We start from the raw sequence: 10318 nt of genomic DNA on the forward strand, positions 1-10318 counted from the left end.
GGCAGAGCTAAGATCCATGGCTGAGGTTATCTCAGCAGCAGGACAGTCCGAGACCTGCCAGGAGGCGGAGCAGAGCTGGCTCTGGCCGTCAGAACTGCCAGGCTCGGTGCCCAGGTCTGCTCCAGTGACGTTCCGTCAATCCCCTCTCCCTTCCTGTGGCTAATGCCTGGCCGGGGTGGTGTGCTCTGGCCGGCTGCGCTTTGTCCAGGAGCCCCGGGGCCCTGTGAGCTGGGGGAGAGATTCAGGATGCCTAAGGCAGCCCGCCTGCAATAAGAACAGGAGCAATGGCAGCGGGCATTTCTGAGACTGCCCGGCGGGTCGGGTGTTTCCAGTGGGCTGAGCTCAGTAACCGCTGTATCATTCCCATTAGAGTTTGGGGTGCTGCCCTCCCGGGCCCCCAGGGAACCCAAAACCCCACCAGCAGAGGGTGCAGCAGGAAGTGCCTTCTCCTTGGCACTCGCCAGAGAATTGGAGTGGCCAACTCACAGCAGCCCAATGGAAACTTACCCAGCCATGGGGGGCTCGGTCTGAGAGCAGGCCAAGGGCACGACTCCAGCCCATGAGAGGTAATGGGGATGATGCCTGCAGGGCTGCACTGAGGGTGCACCCAGCCCTGTAGCCCACATGTCCAGGGGAGGTTACCAGGTGGGGAACCCCATGGGGAAATCCCTCTTCCGCCTTCTTCTGACGGTTGCCTACCATGTCCCTGGCTGAGCAGCTGGCACCAGCAGCTCCCCTCGCTCCATAAAGGGCTTTGGGATCTTCCAGGGCAAAAGGTTCCAGAAAGGCCATGAAATGTACAAGTTCCCAAGGATATGATGCTGGACATGTCAGCCAGGATACTGGGGGGCAGGTTCCTGTGAGGTGAATGACCAGGCCATGAGAGATCAGCTGGGATCCACCTTGGGGAAGAGCTAGAGCAAAGTGCCAGGCCCCTCTGGTGAGTGGAAACCCAGAGCTGTCCCTCCCACTCCCAGCCAGTGAAAGGAAGGGCAGGCTATGTGTGTCTGCTAATGCCATGTAATGGGACGCACCCAGAGACAGTGTCAGAGGAGCAGTGAGAGCCCTATAACCATGACACATGGCAAAACAAAGTCGTTCCCCCTCCTAGCCTCATTCTCAGCAACTGTTGACCCATTTTAGAGAAACTTTCCCCAAAACTTTGGATGGAGGCAGACGCCCGGCCTGGAAATTTCAGCCCCAGCGGTTACAGTTCGGCAAAGTTACAGGCAACTGAAACCAAGGTCTTAAAATAGAAAGTGTTGGGCAGCCTTGGCTAGTGGCATCTCTACCATCCTCACCTATAAAGAGATAGAGATAAAGCATATAGAGGTCGAGATAGAGCTTATAGGGTAACTGGAGACAGGGATTGTAGAGAGGGGACATGGTTGGATAGCTGGACAGAGCATAGTCCATAGGTAGCTCTAACTAGTTAGGTAGGTGTTTATATCACACCCATCCTCAAGCTGCCTTGTTAGGCCATTCCAGCTCTCAGTGGTGGCTGATTTCTTCTTAGCTATGTGGAGGGCAGGATTTGAATTCAAGGTGATCTTGACACATGGAACAATTGGTCTGAAATGAACGACATGAAATTCCATAAAGACGCGGGCCAAGTGCCGCACTTAGGAAGGAAAAATCAAAGGCAGGGCTACAGACTGGGGTATAACTGGCTAGGTGATCATACGGCTGGAAAGGATCAGGAGCTACAGTGGATGACAAATTGAATATGGTTCAAGAATGTGATTCAGTTGCCAAAAAAAACCGGGATTGTGCTTCTGTCAGTTTTTCCTAACTTTCTCGTGCTAACATCTCCCACCACCTAAGCATTTTTGTCTGGGGCTAGTGTGGATCAGCTCCTCAAAACCACCAGCCTCCACCCTCACAAGCACTGCCTGCCTGGGCCCCACAGGTAGCCCTTGACCCCCAGTGTTCTCTGAGTGTCCCCCTGGAGCATCCAGCCCCGATCCACTGGACACGCACAGAACTACCAGGTGTGCTGTCCCACAGGGACTGTCATAAATATCAAGGGAAGGGTAAACACCTTTAAAATCCCTCCTGGCCAGAGGAAAGACCCTTTCACCTGTAAAGGGTTAAGAAGCTAGGATAACCTTGCTGGCAACTGATCACAATGACCAATGAGGAGACAAGATACTTTCAAAGCTGGAGCGGGGGAGAAACAAAGGCTCTCTCTGTCTGTGTGATGGTTTTTCCGGGGACAGAACAGGAATGGAATCTTAGAACATAGTAAGTAATCTAGCTAGAGATGCGTTAGATTCTGATTTCTTTAAATGGCTGAGAAAATAAGCTGTGCTGAATGGATTGGATATTCCTGTTTTTGTGTCTTATTGTAACTTAAGGTTTCGCCTAGAGGGATTCTCTATGTTTTGAATCTGATTACACTGTAAGGTATTTGCCATCCTGATTTTACAGAGGTGATTCTTTTACTTTTTGTTCAATTAAAATTCTTCTTTTAAGAACCTGATTGCTTTTTTCATTGTTTTTAAGATGCAAGGGTTTGGGTCTGTGTTCACCTATGTAAATGGTGAGGATTTTTATCAAGCCTTCCCCAGGAAAGGGGGTGTAGGGTTTGGGGAGGATTTTGCGGGGAAAGACATTTCCAAGTGGGCTCTTTCCCTGTTATATATTTGTTACACGGTTGGTGGTGGCACCAAAAAAAGTCCAAGAGCAAAAGGTAAAATAGTTTGTACCATGGGGAAATTTTAACCTAAGCTGGTAAAAATAAGCTTAGGGGGTTTTCATGCAGGTCCCCACATCTGTACCCTAGAGTTCAGAGTGGGGAAGGAACCTTGACATGGTGGCAGAGCGGTGGGATTAACTTGAAATCATTTTGAGATCAATTTGAGATTTTTTGAACCAGAAGCACAGATTTTGAAAGGAAATATTTTTTTCCTTTGGGCTGCTTGAAACCAGGTTTTAAACTGAAAGCAGTTAGAGTTGTTGGGTTTTTTTTGTTGTCTCTGCTTGGGGGCCAGAGCAGAGACAAAAGGGAATTGTCTTTTTTGAGCTGGAGTTTTCTCTACCTAAAAGCAGGGCAGTTAACCTCCTGCAGGGAAATTCATTAGTCTTCACAGACCTGAAGAAGTTTTTTTTTTTTTTTACCTAAGAGCAACTAGAGGAGTTTTCTGTCTATTTGCCTGGAGACAAAGGTGTTAGGATTTTTCTGTAGGCTGACAATCACTATCAGAGAATATAGGTATCATATTACAGCACAGCAAAATTTTACAAGCCAAGGTTTTTTTGTTTCTTTTATTTCTCTCTCTTGGGTGTAAAGTTAGTTAAAACCAGAGAGGCAAAGATGGCAGAAACCAAGACACAACACAAATTGGAATGAATCAGACTGGAGGCAGTGAAAGAGGCAGAAAAAGCCCTAGAAGCTGCCCACAGGAGAGCTATGGAGGTAAAGGACAAAGAAATGGAGGCAAAGGACAAAGATATGGAGGCAGCGAAAGAGGCAGAAAAAAACCCAAGAGGCTGCCCACAGGAGAGCTGTGGAGGCAAGGGACAAAGAACTGGAAGAGAAGGAAAAAGAGAGGAAGCATGTGGAGGAGGAGAAGGAAAAAGAGAGGAAGCATGCACTGGAGATGGAGAAGGCAAAGGCTCAGCAGAATATACCAACAAACCCTAGCAATCCTTCTCCAGGTACCACTTCCCATCCCAGAAAGTTCCCCACTTACAAGGCAAGCGATGATACCGAGGCCTTCTTAGAAAACTTCGAAAGGGCCTGCCTTGGGTACAGCATCTCTACCGACCAATACATGGTAGAGCTGAGACCGCAGCTCAGTGGACCCTTCGCTGAGGTGGCGGATGAAATGCCTAAGGAACACATGAACAAGTATGAACTGTTTAAAACCAAGGCAAGAGTCAGAATGGGGCTAACACCCAAGCATTCCCGTCGATGGTTCAGAGCTCTAAGGTGGAAACCAGAGGTGTCATTTACCCGACATGCCTACCACATTGTGAAACATTGGGATGCCTGGATATCAGGAGCAAGTGTTAAATCTCCAGAAGATTTGCCCTTCCTAATGCAAATGGCTCAGTTCTTAGAGGGTGTTCCTGAGGAAATAGAAAGATACATTCTAGATGGGAAGCCCAGAACTGTAATTGAGGCAGGGGAGATTGGAGCTGTCAAGGTTCCTTCCCCACTCTGAACTCTAGGGTACAGATGTGGGGACCTGCATTAAAGCCTCCTAAGCTTACTTTTACCAGCTTAGGTTAAAACTTCCCCAAGGTACAAATTAATTTTACCCTTTGCCCTTGCATTTCCACTGCCACCACCAAACTTTGAGTTTACTGGGAAATGTAGTTTGGACATGTCTTTCCCCCCAAAATCCTCCCAACCCTTGCACCCCACTTCCTGGGGAAGATTTGGTAAAAATCCTCACCAATTTGCATAGGTGACCACAGACCCAAACCCTTGGATCTTAGAACAATGAAAAAGCATTCAGTTTCCTTACAAGAAGACTTTTAATAGAAGTAAAAAAAGAATCACCTCTGTAAAATCAGGATGGTAGATACCTTACAGGGTAATTAGATTCAAAACATAGAGAATTCCTCTAGGCAAAACCTTAAGTTACAAAAAAGACACACAGACAGGGTTAGTCATTCTATTCAGCACAGCTCTTTTCTCAGCCATTTAAAGAAATCACAATCTAACACATACCTAGCTAGATTACTTACTAAAAGTTCTAAGATACAATTCCTGTTCTGCCCCGGCAAAAGCAGCATACAGCCAGACACAGACCCTTTGTTTTTCTCCCTCCTCCCAGCTTTTGAAAGTATCTTGTCTCCTCATTGGCCATTTTGGTCAGGTGCCAGCGAGGTTACCTTTAGCTTCTTAACCCTTTACAGGTAAGAGGATTTTTCCTCTGGCCAGGAGGGATTTTAAAGGGCTTTAAACTTCCATTTATATTTATGACACGCCCCCCAAATCTCAGCTAGGGTGAAACACTGGCAGGGATTTCTTTCTGGAGCTCTAGGAAAAAAACAGAGTTAATAAGACACATGCACCTCTAAATATACTAACAAGTACATAAAGACTAACAATATTTTCCACATCTCAAGGACGATTTTAACCAGTTGATTCTGGGAAACTTTCATGGGAGAGTGCATCAGCCACTTTGTTAGAAGCTCCTGAGATGTGTTGGATGTTGAAATCAAAATCTTGGAGAGCTAAACTCCACCGAATAAGTTTTTTGTTATTTCCCGTGGTGGTGTGAAGCCACTGTAACGTGGCATCGTAGGTTGGCAGGTGGAAACGCCGTCCCCAAACATATGGGCGTAGCTTTTCCAGGGCATAGACAATGACGCAACATTCTTTTTAACTGACTGACCAGTTGCTTTCCCTCTCAGACAGTTTTTTGCTGAGAAACACTACAGGGTGGAATTTTTGATCAGGTCTTTTCTGCATTTAAACTGCTCCCACACCTCGCTCGGACGCATCTGTGGTTACTAGGAACGGTTTGTCAAAGTCTGGGGCCCTTAGAACAGGGTCAGACATGAGTGTTGCTTTAAGGTGGTTAAAGTCCTTCTGACACTCTTCGGTCCACTGAACGGCATTTGGCTGTTTCTTTTTGGTTAGGTCTGTCAGTGGGGCGGCGATTTGGCTGTATTGCGGTACGAATCGTCTGTAATAACCGGCCAAGCCTAAGAAGAATTGAACCTGTTTCTTTGACTTTGGGACAGGCCACTTTTGGATAGCATCCACTTTGGCCTGTAGGGGGTTGATAATTCCTTGACCCACCTGGTGTCCAAGGTAAGTCACTCTGTTTAGGCCTATTTGACACTTCTTAGCCTTAACAGTTAGTCCTGCCTCCCTTATGCGCTCAAGGACTTTTTGTAGATGTTCCAGGTGGTCTGCCCAGGAATCCGAAAATATGGCCACATCGTCAAGGTAGGCGACTGCATATTCTCCTAATCCCGCTAGGAGACCACCTACAAGTCTTTGGAAGGTGGCGGGTGCATTTTGCAGCCTGAAAGGGAGTACATTAAATTCATACAGCCCGAGATGTGTGATGAAGGCTGACCTTTCCTTGGCGGATTCATCTAGCGGTACCTGCCAGTACCCCTTGGTTAAGTCCAAGGTAGAGATGAACTGGGCCCGTCCCAGTTTCTCTAATAGTTCATCTGTGCGTGGCATTGGATAGTTGTCTGGGCGAGTTGCAGCATTTAGCTTATGGTAGTCCACGCAAAAACGTATTTCCCCATCTGGTTTGGGAACTAGAACCACTGGAGATGCCCATGCACTTTCAGAGGGGCGGATTACACCCATCTGTAACATATCCTGGATCTCCCGTTCTATAGCAGTTTTAGCTTGAGGAGACACCCGGTAAGGTTGTACTTTAATTGGGTGAGCATTACCTGTGTCAATGGAGTGGTATGCCCGTTCAGTCAGTCCTGGGGTGACTGGAGTGACTGAGAACATTAGCTCGTAGCTAGTGCAGATCTCCTTGATCTGTTGTCACTGCATATGCCCAAGGGTCATGGAGAGGTTCACCTCTTCCACACTACCAGCACTTTTCCCTTCATAGTAGACACCTTCAGGCCACTTAGCGTCGTCTCCTCCCTGGGCTGTAAACTGACAAACCTTGAATTCTCTGGAATAAAAGGGCTTTAGAGAATTAATATGGTACACCTTAGGCTTTCGGTTGGAGGTGGGGAATGCTATGAGATAATTAACAGCTCCCTGGCGCTCCTGGACTGTGAATGGCCCTTCCCACGAGGCTTCCATTTTACGGGCCTGGAGCGCCTTTAAGACCATGACCTGGTCCCCAACCTTGAAACAACGCTCTCTGGCATGTTTATCATACCAGGCTTTTTGCTCTTTTTGAGCAACCTGTAATTTTTCTTTAGCAAGGGCTAAAGAGGTTTGGAGGGTGTTTTGTAGGTTGGTTACAAAGTCCAGAATGTTGGTTCCTGGAGAAGGTGTAAATCCCTCCCATTGCTGCTTCACCAACTGTAATGTCCCCTTAACCTCACGGCCATATACAAGTTCAAATGGGGAAAACCCTAAACTGGGATGTGGTACAGCTCTGTAGGCAAACAGCAACTGCTGGAACACTAGGTCCCAATCATTGGAGTGCTCATTTACGAATTTATGTATCATGGCCCCCAAAGTTCCATGCCATTTGTTTGATGGTGGTAAGGAGTGGCAACCAAGTGATTTACCCCATGAGCTTCCCAAAGGTTTTCCATAGTTCCTGTCAGGAAATTAGTCCCTGCATCTGTGAGGATGTCGGAGGGCCAACCTACCCTGGCAAAAATGTCTGCTAGTGCCCGGCACGCACTTTTAGCCCTGGTGTTGCTTTGAGCTAGTGCTTCCGGCCATCGGGTGGCAAAATCCATGAAAGTCAGTATGTACTGCTTTCCTCTGGGTGTCTTTTTTAGAAAAGGACTCAGAATATCCACAGCTACTCACTGAAATGGAACTTCAATGATGGGGAGTGGCTGGAGAGGGGCTTTGACCTGGTCTTGGGGTTTTCCCACTCTTTGGCATACTTCACAAAACCGGACATAGGTAGAAACATCCTTGCCCATTACCTCCCAGTAGAATGACTCCCCCCAAAAGGTCTTTGGTCCTGTTCACCCCAGCATGGCCACTAGGGTGATTGTGGGCTAAGCTGAAGAGCTTGGCCCGGTATTTAGTTGGAACTACCAACTGTCTCTGAGGATGCCAGTCTTCCTGGTGTCCACCAGAAAGAGTTTCCTTGTAAAAAAGTCCTTTTTCTACAACAAACCTGGATTGATTAGAAGAGCTGAGAAGAGCTGAGAAAGCTCTCTGGAGGGTTTCATCTGCTTCCTGTTTGGTCTGGAACTCTTCCCTTGATGCTGGAGACATCAGTTCCTCATTTAATTGTGGACCTATGCTTGGTCCCTCTGGAAGCGATGTAGGGGATGAGGCTGTTTCCGTTGACTGTGAACCACTCTCCGCTGGGACACTATGTTGGGGTTCAGGCTCCGGCTGAGCCTCTTGTGTAGGGTTATGGGTTGCTGACGGTTCAGGTTTGGTGGGGCCCTGTGGTGTTGAGGTTGCAAGTACTGGATTCAGTGCTGGCAATGGGTCTGGTGCTGGTCATTCCGCTGGTTCTGGTTCTGGGACTGGTTCCGTCTGGGTCTCTGGGACTGGATCCTCTACTGCTGTTGCAGACATTGACCTGGGGTTATGTGCCTCCAGCTGAAATTTGGAGAAAGTTTCCACTAAAATAGGCCAGGAGTTGCCGACAATAAGGCTAGGAGAGGGAAAGACTTTGTTTTCCCAAGTGTCATGGTTTCGCTTTCGCTGCTGCTCTGACACCATCTCTGGGTGCACCCTGGCACCTGCCATTCATAGCACAGACAGACACACAGCCTGCCCTTCCTTTCACTGCCTGGGAGGGACAGCTCTGGGTTTCCACTCACCAGAGGGGCCTGGGACTTCGCTCTAGCAAATTGCACAGGTGGATCTCAGCTAATCCCTCGTGGCCTGGTCATGCATCTCCCTGGGAACCTATTCCCAGTATCCTGGCTATCACACCCAGCATCACATCCCTGGGAACCTGCCTATTCAAAGGTCTTTCTGAGACCTTTTGTCATGGAAGATTCCAAAGCTCTTCATGGAGCGAGGGGAGCTGCTGATGCCAGCAGCTCAGGCATGGACATGGTGGGCAACCATCAGGAGAAGGAGGAAGAAGGATTCCCCCATGGGGTTCCCCACCTGGTAACCTCCCTTGGACATATGGGGTACAGGGCTAGCTGCACCCCAGTGCATCCCTGCAGGCTTTGTCCCCATTACCTCTGGGGTGGAGTCGTGCCCTTGGCCTGCTCTCAGACCGAGCCCCCCATGGATATACAGTTGTGTCCTAGCGGAACCAATGGGATTAGCATGTGCTGTCTTGCCCTTCAGGAGTCTGTAACCAGCAGTATCCAGTGACCAAACCACTGAAGCATTGTTTATTTAGCTGCAGAAATGTAGCATAAGAGAAAATGTTGTTAAAACAACAGCCTATTGCATGTCTGTCTACCTAGAGTCCTACCATCCCCTGATGTTAGCCCAGGAACATCTGGCTTCTCCAGCAGCCTCCTAGTGCTCCTCCTAGTTGCCTCCCATTGCTTCCCCACCCGCCCCAAGAGTGGGGCCCCGTTTAAGCCCTTCTGGGGTCCTTTGTTCTTCTGAATTCACAGGCATTGGCCATTCCCAATTAAAACAATTTTGTAGGTTGGAGGGAGAACAGAATGAGAACCAAAGCTAATAATTCTGGATTTGATAACCAAAGCTAATAACTCTCCCTTTAACATTGGAGATGGCGGAAGCTTTTGGGCCCAAACTCCCCTTCTTACCCCCCCCCCCACCCCCAGTGAAAAAGTAGATTGAGAGACAACAAAACAGGTTGATTTTTTTTGTCTGTTTTGCCAACTTGTTCAACAAACAAACAAATAACAGCCAAAATTCCAAAAATCCCATGTTGACATTTTCAAAATGGAACATTACAATTTTTCCAGTTCCAAATGATGTTCAGTTTTGAAATTTACTTCCATTTTTTTAAAATTAAAAATTAAAGAAAAAAAATAAAAACAAAAAACCTCTGCTTGAAACTGAAAAAAAAAACCCTCTAATTTCAGCTCAAACAAAATGTTTCATTTGATCCTAAATGGAATTTTTTAGACTTCTCAATCTGCCATTTTTTTTCAATTTTTCAGAACAGCCAGATGTCACAGAGCGTGGGGGAGTCAGGGCCCTGCACCCCCAACTTCCTGTGATTCACTGTGACTCTCAGCCAGCCAGGAAAACAAATGGTTTATTAGACGACAGGAACACAGTCTAAAACAGAGCTTGTAGGTCCAGAAAACAGGACCCCACAGTCAGGTCCATCTTAGGCGGTGGGGTGGGAAACCCAGACCCAGGTTCTGGGCCTTCTTCTATCTCTCCAGACAGCTCCAAACTGAAACACTTTTGTAGTGATAATCAAGATGACCCATTTAGACAGTTGACAAGAAAGTGGGAGGATATTTAACATAGGGAAATAGATTCAATATGTGTAATGACCCAGCCACTCCCAGTCTCTATTCAAACCCAAGTTAATGGTATTTAGTTTGCATATTAATTCAAGCTCAGCAGTTTCTCATTGGAGTCTGTTTTTGAAGCTTTTCTGTTGCAAAATTGCCACCCTTAAGTCTGTTACTGAGTGGCCAGAGAGGTTGAAGTGCTCTCCTACCGGTTTTTGATTGTTATGATTCCTGATATCAGATTTGTGTCCATTTATTCTTTTGCATAGGGACTGTCTGGTTTGGCCAATGTACATGGCAGAGGGGCATTGCTGGCACA

The sequence above is a fragment of the Lepidochelys kempii genome, chromosome 6, assembly GCF_965140285.1.
Source record: "Lepidochelys kempii isolate rLepKem1 chromosome 6, rLepKem1.hap1, whole genome shotgun sequence".
In the NCBI taxonomy this organism is placed as follows: Eukaryota; Metazoa; Chordata; order Testudines; family Cheloniidae; genus Lepidochelys; species Lepidochelys kempii.